The following is an 11,772-nucleotide window of genomic DNA, read 5'->3' as shown; positions in this document are numbered from 1 at the left end:
AGTACTACTCCATGAGATAATACCCCGATTTCTGTTTCCTGAGTCTATTGAGTCAGATCAAGAAAGTCATTTTGTGGAAAAAGTAATACAGGAAGTGTCCAAAGCTTTAGATATCAAATGGAAACTCCATGCTCCATGGAGACCCCAGAGTTCAGGTCAGGTGGAGCGCATGAATAGAACGCTGAAGGCTATGCTAACAAAAATCTGTATTGAAACTCATTTGAAATGGCCACAGGCACTCCCACTGGCTTTAACTCGTATTCGTAACACACCACGTAGAGGGATTAAATTGTCACCTTTTGAATTAATGTTTGGTATACCTCCCAGAGTCTTGCCAGCAGGGTAGAGGGAACAGATTACTGTAGATTTGGGGAAATCTGAAATTTGGGAACACGTTATCGCCTTGCAGTCTGTTTTGTCTTCCCTACACAGGTTTGCTGCACCCTTCCAGAGCCTCCCGCTTGACACACCGATCCACAACTTTAAACCGGGTGACCAGGTCCTGGTACAGAAGTGGAGAAAGAATCCCCTCACAGAAAGGTGGGAGGGACCCTACCAGGTGCTGCTGACTACACACACAGCTGTTCGCTTATCAAACAGCGATAAGTGGACCCATTGCTCGAGAGTGAAGCTTTTTCATCAGGAGGACACCAACTCCCAGGGTGTGGTCACTCCGGAAGCTGATAACACCCGGGAACAAAAAGCCAACACGTGAAAAAGTAAACCTGCTGAAAATTTAAAGTTACGCTTGCAAAGATGTGAACCCTAATCTATTTGTTGGAACTCTTGTCCCTTTTAGATATATCAAACCCAAAGGTTATGTCCACCTGTTGTACTTGTTCTCAAAATGAGCTTGCAACCCTCAATAAGGCTCAGTACAACTGCAAAATCGCTTAGCTCTTGATTATTTACCTGCAAGTGAAGGAGGGGTGTATAAAAAGCTAAACTTGTCAAACTGTTGTGTCAATATCAACAATAATGGTGAATTGATAAAGGCCTTAGCGGATAAAATACAGGAGATAACACATGTCCCAGTCCAAACATAAAACGGGTGGAATTTTGATTGGTTTACATCCTGGCTCCCTAATTTTGGATGGTTAAGGGGAGCGTTCTTAATCTTTTGTCTGCTAATATTAATACTTTGTTTGCTTCCCTGTATTATACCCTGCATCATGGCTCTTGTGACACGAACAGCACAGTCAGTCGTCAACCAAGAAATATTTGTGCATTATCAGAAGTTAGCCATAGCTGAAAATTATTAAGATTAGAGTTAGAAAGCATCTTGAGGGGGGAATTGTGGTAAAAATATGTTATAATCTAGTCATTATGATTTTGCAATAACGTTTGTGTAGCCGCTGTGTGGTAAAAATGTCTCATCTCACTACACAAAGGCTTCACAGCTGAGAACTGTTTGGCTTCACTACACAATTGCTTCTGCTAAGGCATATAGGCCAATGACAGATTTACGAGTAGCACTAGACTTCTGCAGACAGAGCCAGGAACAGATGCAATAAATAACTCCTTACGAGAGATAAGAGAAGAGGGACAGGAAAAAATGCTGATGTAAAGAACTCAGACCCTGACTGAAGAATGATCGAAAGGGGCTTAAGGACGGCCCCTGGGAGGGGATTTAAGATGTAAATGAGACATGTATGTAAACCGTCATAGAACATGTAACTGCTAAACATATGTTGCAAGACGTAATGCTTAAACTGCCAATAGTCACGCGACACGTTAAAACCCTTTGTTTATGTTAGCTATAAAAAGGAACCCCAGACTCTGTTTGGGGTCGACTCTGATTTGAGTAAATTAACTCCCTAGTCGATCTGTTTGCAAACAATAAATCTGAAATTGGACCCAGCCTGTGTGTGTGACTCTCCCCTAGGGGTGGATTGGACAAGCCTCCAGGGGCACGAAACTAGCAGTTTGTGCAACACCTGCACACCCTTTCAGACAGACACATGTTTATGTTGTAAATTATAAATTGTAAAATAATTTATTGCAATCAAAAGAAAGAACAATCACTGGTAGTTGTTGTCAGCAATACGTGTTGCCAGGCAATCCCGCACAAGGGCCTCCCAACCGGCTTCTCCTTGTGGATATCTCCTCAGTCCCTGCACTGCTGCCTGGCCATGTCTTTGTCTGGCCGCTGCCTGTCGTGCTTGTTCAGCCCACGCCTGGATGAAAACCTCACTGTGGGTCTCACGGATATTGTAGAGCATGTAGGCAGCCACTACAAAGGCCGTGATATTTTCTGGCTCCAGCTTGAGCTGGCATGGAAGCTCCCTCCATCGTCCTTTCAGTCTCCCAAAGGCACATTGTACGGCCAATCTGCAACTTCTCAGATGGGAGTTAAAAGCCAGCTTCTGCAGGTCCATAACATTCCCTCCATAAGGCTTCATGAGCCAGGGCTTTAGGGGGTAGGCAGCATCGACAAATAGAAGTGGGGGAATGGCAACACCGTGTAATGCTGTCTCACAGACACTGGGTGCATAGCGTACTTTCTCCATGAGGCCAGGCAAAGGAGATTTTCTGAACATGTGCATGTCATGCCTGCTGCTAGCCCACCTAGTAAAAATGTTCATGAACAAGCCCCAGTGGTCCATCATGGCTTGTAGGGTCACAGAGGCAAATCATCCTTTTCCTGTTTGCGAAAGACCTTCCACTGCCTGAACGGGACTGCAATGGGATGCGAGTGCTGTCTAAAGCCTCCATGGCATTGAAGTCAACTCAACTATGACTTCCTGTGGATTCCTCAGACAAATAAATTTGTTTGCAGCTATGTCCTGCAGCAGCTGGCATACCTCCAGCGGAGGCTGGATGGGGTGGCCAGCTTCATGATGGCCATTGCCACCCTCTTGTCTGATGGGATGGCCAGACGTATGCTGGTGTCCTGCCTCTCAATTTGTGGCCTCAGCATCAAGATGATATGATAAACTGTCTCCCTGGTCATTCAGAACATCTCCAGCCACTGCTGATCATTCCTAGTTGTCAGCACAATTTGCTCCCACCAGTCCAAACTCCTCTCATGGGCCCAGAACCCGCAGCTGTGAATACTGCTCCTGTGGTTTCTCAACAGAGCCCAATCAGCTTCCATTTCTTTTCTTGTCTCTTTGTTTTCCCAGTCCTTGTATTCCCAATCCCTAGAGTACTCGAGGAGCTGGCAGGTCTCATAGCCCAACCATTGGCAAACATATTCAAAAACTCATGGCATTCACTCAGGTGAAGTACCTGATTTTTCATAGATTTCATAGACATTAGGGCTGGAAGGTACCTCAGAAGATCATTGAGTCCAGCCCCCCACCTGAAGGGCAGGAAGTCAGCTGGGGTCATAGGATCCCAGCAAGATAAGCATCCAATTTTCTCTTGAATGTGTTCAATGTAGGCGTTTGAAACACCTCCAATGCCAGGCTGTTCCAGACCCTGGGGGCTCGGACAGTAAAGAAATTCTTCCTTATAAACAGCCTGAAATGGTCTTGTAGTAGTTTATAACTGTTTGACCTCGTCATCCCTTCAGGCACTCTGATGAACAAACGTTCCCCCAGATACTGGTGTGGTCACCCCTGATAAACTTATAGGTGGCCACCAGATCACCCCTGAGCCTGCGCTTTTCCAGGCTGAAGAGCCCCAGGGCTCTCAGTCTGTCATCCTAAGGTCTGTTTTGCCTGAAATGGTCTTGTAGTAGTTTATAACTGTTTGACCTCGTCATCCCTTCAGGCACTCTGATGAACAAACGTTCCCCCAGATACTGGTGTGGTCACCCCTGATAAACTTATAGGTGGCCACCAGATCACCCCTGAGCCTGCGCTTTTCCAGGCTGAAGAGCCCCAGGGCTCTCAGTCTGTCATCCTAAGGTCTGTTTTTCTCTCTCAAGCTTCTCCACTTCCTTTTTGAATTGTAAGGCCCAAAACTGGATGCAGTACTCTAGCTGCGGCCTCACCAAGGCCGAGTACAAGGGGGAATGACGTCCCAGGATTTGCTTGAGAAACATCTATGGGTGCAAGCCAGCGTTTTGGTTTCTTTTTTACTAGCTGCAGCATCACATGAATGGCTCATGTTCATCTTGTGGTCAATTCAAACCCCCAAGTCCCTTTTGTCCGTAGTGCTAGCCAGCGTAGCACTGCCGAGCCTATAAGCATGCTGCAGGTTTTTCCTCCTAAGGTGGAAAACCTTGCATTTTTCAGCATTAAACTCCATCAGGTTGTGGTCCTCCCATTTGCTGAGCCTGTCCAGGACAGTCTGGATCGCCCTCCTGTCCTCAGGTGTGGATGCTTTGCCCCAAAGTTTGGTGTCATCGGCGAGCTTGGCCAGTCCACTTCTGACTCCAATGTCCACATCATTAATGAAGATGTTGAACAATATGGGTCCAAGGACAGAGCCTTGGGGGACCCCACTGGTCACAGGGAACCATGATGATTGACTTCCGTCAACCACAACCCTCTGGGTCCAACCATGGAGCCAATTTCCCAGCCAGTGGATCATGGTGGGCCCAAGGCCACAATTGGCTAGTTTCACCAAGAGGTGATCATGGGATACCAGACTGAAGGCTTTTTTGAAGTCAAGACATATGACATTAATCTCTTCTCCCTTATCCAGGTGATAGGTCACCTGGTCGTAGAAGGAAATGAGATTGGTCAAGCAAGACCTACCCGCAACAAATCCGTGCTGGCTATCCCTCAGGATGTGGGCATTGGCCAGTCCATTAAGGATGGCCTCTTTAATAAACTTTTCTAAGACCTTCCCTGGGATAGAGGTTAGGCTGATGGGCCTGTAGTTTGCCGGATCCACTTTCCTCCCTTTCTTGAAGATAGGCACCACATTGGCCTTCTTCCAGTCTTCGGACACTACACCAGAGCGCCAGGAGTTCTCAAAGATCTGCGCCAGGGCCTGGGCTATGATGCTTGCTATCTCCTTGAGTACCCTGGGCTGTAGATTGTCAGGGCCAACTGACTTGAAGGTATCCAGACTCTCAAGGTGTTCCTTCATGAGGTTAGCAATTGATGGAGGGCAGGGGATCTCCCTCACCTGGACCTCCCTGTCCTGTAGTGGGCATGGGTGTCTCATGGGCCTGATGAAAGACTGACGCAAAATACCCATTTAATAGATCGGCTTTTTCCTGGGTGTCAGTAGTCAGTTGTCCCATCTGGTTCAGGCCCTTGATTTTCCTCTGGCTCCCCACATATGACTGGAAGAAGGCCAATGTGGTACCCACCCATCTTCAAGAAAGAGTATAAAGTAGATCCCAGAAATTACAGGCCAATCAGCTAGACCTCAATCACCAGTACGATTCTGGAGAAAATTATCAAGGAGACCCTTCTGGACAAGCTGGCTGAGGGCAATATTCTGAGGGATAGTCAGCATGGGTTTGTCATGGGTAGGTCTTGCCTGACCAATATCCTCTCCTTCTATGAGCAGGTGACATATTACCTGACAAGGGAGAAGAGATTGACATCATATATATGGAGTTTAAAAAAGCCTTCAATCTAGTGTCCCATGAACTCCTCATGGAAAAATTGGCCAACTGTGGTCTCTGCTACACCATAGTCTAGTGGCTGGGGAATTGGCTCCGAGGTCAGACCCAGAGAGTAGTGGTTGATGGTAGCAACTCATTATTGCCCTGCATGACCTGTGGCATCCCCCAAGGCTCTGTCTTTGTACTGGTTCTCTTTAACGTCTTTATCAACGATGTGGACATTGGTGTCAGAAGTGCACTGGCCAGGTTCGCTTTGGGCACCAAGGGTGCAGCTCCTCTCAACTGCTGCACCACCACTGCTGGCTCCTGAGTGTTGGGCTTCCTGCTGCAGCACTACTATTTCCCTGAGCCTTGGCTCAGCACTGAGGGCTCTCTTAGCATAGGCCAGGCCCCTCAGGCTCTGACTGGCTGCCCTCATACTGGGTGGCTAACCCAAGCAGCCTCTGCTTCTCCCTGGATCCCAAGGCTCGGGCCCATGTGCTGCCCTGTGCACCATTGGACTTGGCCGCTTGCTGAGAGATGGGGCCTGAGCCACCTCACTGCAGTCCTCAAGGCACTGCTGGGGTTGCAGGCTCAAGCCGCTATTTGTAGCTCCCAAAGCCTGGGCTCCATGCACTGAAATGTGCAGTGTGATGGACGCGAGCAGTCTCACACCACTCCCAGGTCTGGGTCTCCCTGCACCATCCCTGTGCACTGTCAATGGCCCGAGCGATCTCGTACCACTCCCAAGGTTGGTCTTCCAGTGGCAGCTTCAGGAGCCTTGGGCCTATTGCCCACTGGGGAGAGCTCCCCAGCTTTTCTTGGCTTTACTCGTCTTGAGTCCCTCGCTGCATCTGACCCTTGTGCTGGGCATGCAGCTCCTTTTATACACTCCAGGACTCTGCCCCTCAAGTCTTCTGGACCTGACAGTTTGCAGTCTTCAATCAGGTCTGGGAGAGCCCTTCTCCTCCTCCCCTCAGGAAAGAGGCATGACTTTATTTCTCCTGCTGCCTCCTGCTTGCTGGATGGGCTCCACCAATCAAAACAGCAGGATATCAAGCCTGGGACTCAACCCAAGCTCTGAAAGGTGAACCAGCTACATATATAAGGGGTGTACATCAGGATCTGGGAGAACATCTGTTCACCAGAGCGCCCCAAGGAAAAACAAGGACCAATGGTCATAAACTCCTTCAAGACCATTTTAGGCTGGACATAAGAAAAAATCCTTCTCTGTTCAAGCCCCCAAGACCTGGAATAGACTCCCTCCAGAAGTGGCGCAGGCACCTACTCTGGACTCATTCAAGAAATGTTTGGATGCTTATCTTGCTGGGATCCTTTGATCCCAGTTGACTTCCTGCCTCTGGGGCAGGGGACTGGGCTTGATGATCTTCGGGCTGATGGGCAAAGCTTGGAGACACGCTAACGCTGGATGTGCTATCATCATTATCTGGTGATGCTGCATGTCTTGTATTATTTTCAAGGCCAGCAGTAGTTTAATCAGCAGCACTGTCTCCACCTCCTCCTCCTCCTCCCTGTCCTCCTGCTCACCCATGTCCTACAGATTCTCCATGTTAGAGGAGTATTCACTGTGTTGTTCTTCATTGTCTACTTCCCATTTCTCACACATTTCATTCTGATTCTCCATTTGGCACTCTCCATCATCAGCTGCTTTTCAGATCTCACCTGTTTCTAAGATCAACACCACCCCCTCCCCCCACAAAAGCACAGGTGAGGGTGTGGGAGGGGGGCAGTTGTGATCTGGAGATGTGTGTAGCTGCATTCAACAGATGGCCACTGCTTTTTCAACAAGTAACCCCGGGGTCCTGGGCATTTGTGCAGTCTTTGTTTGGTCCTGAGATAAGAAGCAACAGATGTTCTGAGGCACCAAGTCTTTGTTCAAGACAATTGTATTGTAATCAAGCTTGGAAACATAAGATTTTGCCATAGTCCTTTCTTGTTAATGTAGGACCAACCAGCTGAATACTTTTGCAGCATCAGTGAAAACAGACTGTGCTTCTGTAATAAAATTATTTTATTTAGCAATAAAAAAAAAAAAGTGGCCTTCATCCTGGGATGAACTAGGGGAAGACATGCAAAAACACAAGCAGGCAGGTGTGATAGATTTTTGCAACATCCCGGGGCATTGAGCAGCCATCCCAATGGACAGTGGCCTTATTTAGCACATGCTCAAGCCCATCACCATGTCTTTGTTGGTAAACAGGGTGCTTCGTCACTTTTGGGTGTTGTGAGACTTCACAATCTCTGGAATTTTCCAAAATCCTCATGCAAGGACAGCATGTGTATAAAGCTTCTGGGGAAAGCACTTACCTCATTTTCCCACCCTTGGGAGTTAGTGAGGGTGTTCCTGAGGGCTTCATCATGCTGATAATGGTTGTCAGAGTACTCCCTGATACAACCACAGCCCATGGATTAGTATTTGAAAGGCAGTGGAGGTGGTGAGCAGGAAGATTGTGCGGATGGGATGTGAAGCAGATAGGACAGTATTAGTGATAACAAATACATAAGACCCATCGGAAAGGGAAGTCATCTTTATGATAATAGAGCTATGTGGGGGGGCAAACATGAAGGAGCAGAGAGAGGTTTTCTTTGAAAAGACCAGGAGAGAGATGGCAAGGGGGGAGGTGAGATTTGCAGAAGGGAGTCAGAGAAAGCTACAGAGATTACATGGGCAGGTGAGACTCGGTATCCAAGTGCAGGAGGACATAGAAGAGGAATGAGAAGCTGTAGGATTGTTGTAAGGAAAGAGGAAGAAAGAAAGTGTTGGAATCAAAGGCAGGGTGAATAAAGGATAGGCAGAAGTGGTCTGTGAGTGGTGAGAAAGTGAGAAAGGTGGGGGGGGGTCCTTGAAGAACAATAATGGGGAGCAGGGTAGGGGAAGGGTGACATTTTGGGTGAGAGAGGCGCTGTGAGGAAATGAGAAGGGGAAAACACTTGGTGGTGGATATGGAAAGGGAGGTGATCATGCTGGTTTTCAAGCAGGGTGACAGAGGCTTTGAGTAATTGGAGACCTGTCACCCTCCTGAATTGTGATTGTAAGCTTTTTGCAAAGATAGCAGCAGAGTGGTTGAAGGGGGCGATTGGGAAGGTGGTGGCACCAGATCAGTTCTTGGTGCACTGGGAAGTCAAATCCCTGAAGCCCGATTGTAGCCGAGATGTGGTTTGGTTCTGCAGAGAGCGGGAATTGAATGTTGCTATCCTGCACTCGGCCTTGGCACACGAATGTGATCACGTGGCACATACACGTGTGCTGCTCACTCTGGAAAGGACGGGCTTCCCCGCTACATTCGCAGGATGGATTCAGAGGTTGTATTGAGAGATGAAGAGTCAAGGACTGGTCAAAGGTCACCTGAGAGAACAAACAGAGGTGTGGTCAGGAGTGCGGCACAGGAGCCCTTTGCTCCTTATTTCAGTTAGGCATAAAATATAATCCAAGCGGGAGAAGAGGAGGAGTGACAAGGAAGGGGTGGGGTTTGAGGAATAAGTGCAGTGCCGGTCGCCAGGGCAGGTGGGGATTGAGCCAAGTGTGCGATTTACGTGAATGATACTAATTTCAGTTGTTAAGATTGTTTGTCCCTGGAGAGGAGCAGTGAAGGGTATGTGCACGGTGTATGGGGACACGTGGTTTTAAGTAAGTTGGGAGTGAAGGTTGTCAAAGAAGATGAATGGGAGCTGGGAACTTATTTTGTTCCAGGGCTGGAGGAATAATCTGCATGGGAGACAGTGGGAGATGTTAAAGAGTCCTATACTCTTTAACATCTCCATTAATTATGTGGACATTTGTACCAGAAATGGACTGGTCAAGTTCACCGATAACACCTAACTTTGGGGTAAAGCGTCCACACCCGAGGACAGGACAGTGATCCAGGGTGACCTTGACAGGGTCAGAAAAATGGACAGATGAAAACATGATGGCTTTCAACATGGAGTACCTTGCATTTTCTACCTTGGGAAGAAAAACCCGGAGCACACTTATAGGCTCAGCAGTGCTGCGCTTGCTAGCACCACAGCTGAAAGGGACTTAGGGGTCATGATTGACCACAAGATGAACATGAGCCACCAATGTGATGTTACAGCTGGCAAAGTGAGCAAAACTCTGGCTTAAATCCATAGATGCTTCTCAAGCAAATCGCAGGATGTTGTCCTCCTGCTGTACTCGGCTTTGGTGAGGCCACAGATGGAGTGTTGTGTCCAGTTCTGGGCTCCACAATTTAAAAAGGACATGGAGAAGCTTGAGAGAGTCCAGAGGAGAGCCACATGCATGATCAGAGGGCAGGAGAACAGGCCTTATGATGAGAGGCTGAGAGCTATGGGACTCTTCAGCCTGGAAAAGTGCAGGCTCAGGGGGAACCTGGTGGCTGCCTACAAGTATATATTGTGTGTACATCAGGATCTGGCAGAATGCCTGTTCACCAGAGCGCCCCAAGGAATGACAAAGTCAAACCGTCACAAAATCCTCTAGGACCGTTTCAGGCTGGACATAAGGAAGAACTTCTTTACTGTCCGAGCCCCCAAGGCCTGCCATCCAAGGTGGTGCAAGCACCTACTTTGGACTCCTTTAAGAGAAATGTGGATGTTTATCTTGCTGGGATCCTTTGACCTCAGCCGACTTCCTGCCCCTGGGCAGGGGGTGGACTTGGTGATCTCCCAAGGTCCCTTCCAGCCCTAATGTCTATGAAATCTATGAAATTGAGGTACTATGGGTTAGATTACAGGGGGGTCGGGGAGAAAGGGACTTGGCAGTAGGGGTCTATTACAGACTCCCACACCAGGGAGATGAGTTAGACCTAGAATTCTCAAGACAGCTCTCAAAGGCAGTGCGCTCAAAGGACCGGGTTATCATGGGTGACCTAAACTTCCTAGACATCTGCTGCGAGAAATGGGCAGCCAGGTCTGCCCATTCACATAAGTTTCTAACCTCCTTACAGGACCTTCTCCTATCGCAGGAGGTACACGTTCCCACCAGGGGAAATGCCTTACTAGGCTTGGTGCTGGCCACAGGGCACGACTTGGTGGGGTATCTGCAGGTACAAGATAACCTAGGGGATAGCAACTACCTATTGACAGAGTTCACTATCCAGAGAAAGGTGGGGAAGATAACTAGCAGGTATGAAGTGCTAGACTTCAGGAAGACTAACTTCAACAAGCTCAGGTGTTTAGTTAGGGAGGGCCTGATGGGCAAAAACATTGGAGAGATGGGAGTCCAGGAAGGGTGGGCATTTCTCAAGGGACTGATCATGCAGGCACAGAAAGAGACCATCCAAGTACACATCAAGGGAGGCAAAAGAGCCAAGAAACCCTTTTGATTGAGCAGGGAAATCCAGGAGAGCCTGGAGGAGAAAAGAGAAGAGGCCTACAGTCTGTGGAAGCTTGGGGCAGCCACAAAAGAGGAGTATACCTGCTTGGCTTGAGCTTGCAGGGAATCAATGTGGATGGCCAAAGTGGAAATGGAGCTTAGACTGGCAGCAAAAGTTAAGGATAACAAAAAGTCATTCTTTAAATACACAGGAAGGAAAAAGAAAGTGCAGGGTAACATAGGGTCTCTTGAAGATGAACTAGGGCAACTGGTAATAGATAGGATGGCCAAAGCAGAGCTCCTAAATTATTTCTTTGCATCGGCGTTCCTGGACATGGATACGAGCATGCATCCCATTGGGATTCTAGGTAAGCACAAAACAGATACCAATCCACCAACTGTTAGTGCCGAGCTAGTAAAGGAGCACTTAGAGGGGTTGGATGCATTTAAGTCAACAGGCCCTGATGATCTTCATCCTAGGGTACTTGGGGATTTAGCTGGAGTCATAGTGGAACCACTGGTGTGACTGTTTGAGCACTTGTGATGCTCAGGACAGGTCCCAGAGAACTGGAAGAGGGCCAATGTTCTCCCTATTTTTAAGAATGGGAGGAAGGAGGAACCAGGTCATTATAGGCTGGTTAGCCATACCTTGGCAAGACCTTTGAGAAAATTGTTAAGAATCACATTTGGAGGGGACCAGCAGGTAAAATGATGCTAAGGGGCAATCAGCATGGGTTCATAGCTGACTAACCTGGTTTCATTTTATGACTGGGTCACAAAATGCTTGGATGAAGGAATAGAGGTAGATATTATTTACTTAGATATTAAAAAGGCCTTTGACACAGTGTTGCACTCAATTCTTATAAATTAACTAAACAGTTGCAATGTAGATTATTACACAGTCTGGTGGGTGGAAAATTGGCTTACGGGATGCACCCAAAAAGTGCTAGTCGATGGGTCGGTTTCTACCTGGAGAAATGTGGGCAGTGGAGTCCCCCAAGGCTCT

This window comes from Alligator sinensis, unplaced genomic scaffold (genome assembly GCF_000455745.1).
Source record: "Alligator sinensis unplaced genomic scaffold, ASM45574v1 scaffold1186_1, whole genome shotgun sequence".
Taxonomy (NCBI): domain Eukaryota; kingdom Metazoa; phylum Chordata; order Crocodylia; family Alligatoridae; genus Alligator; species Alligator sinensis.
Note: the sequence above shows the minus strand (reverse complement) of the source record.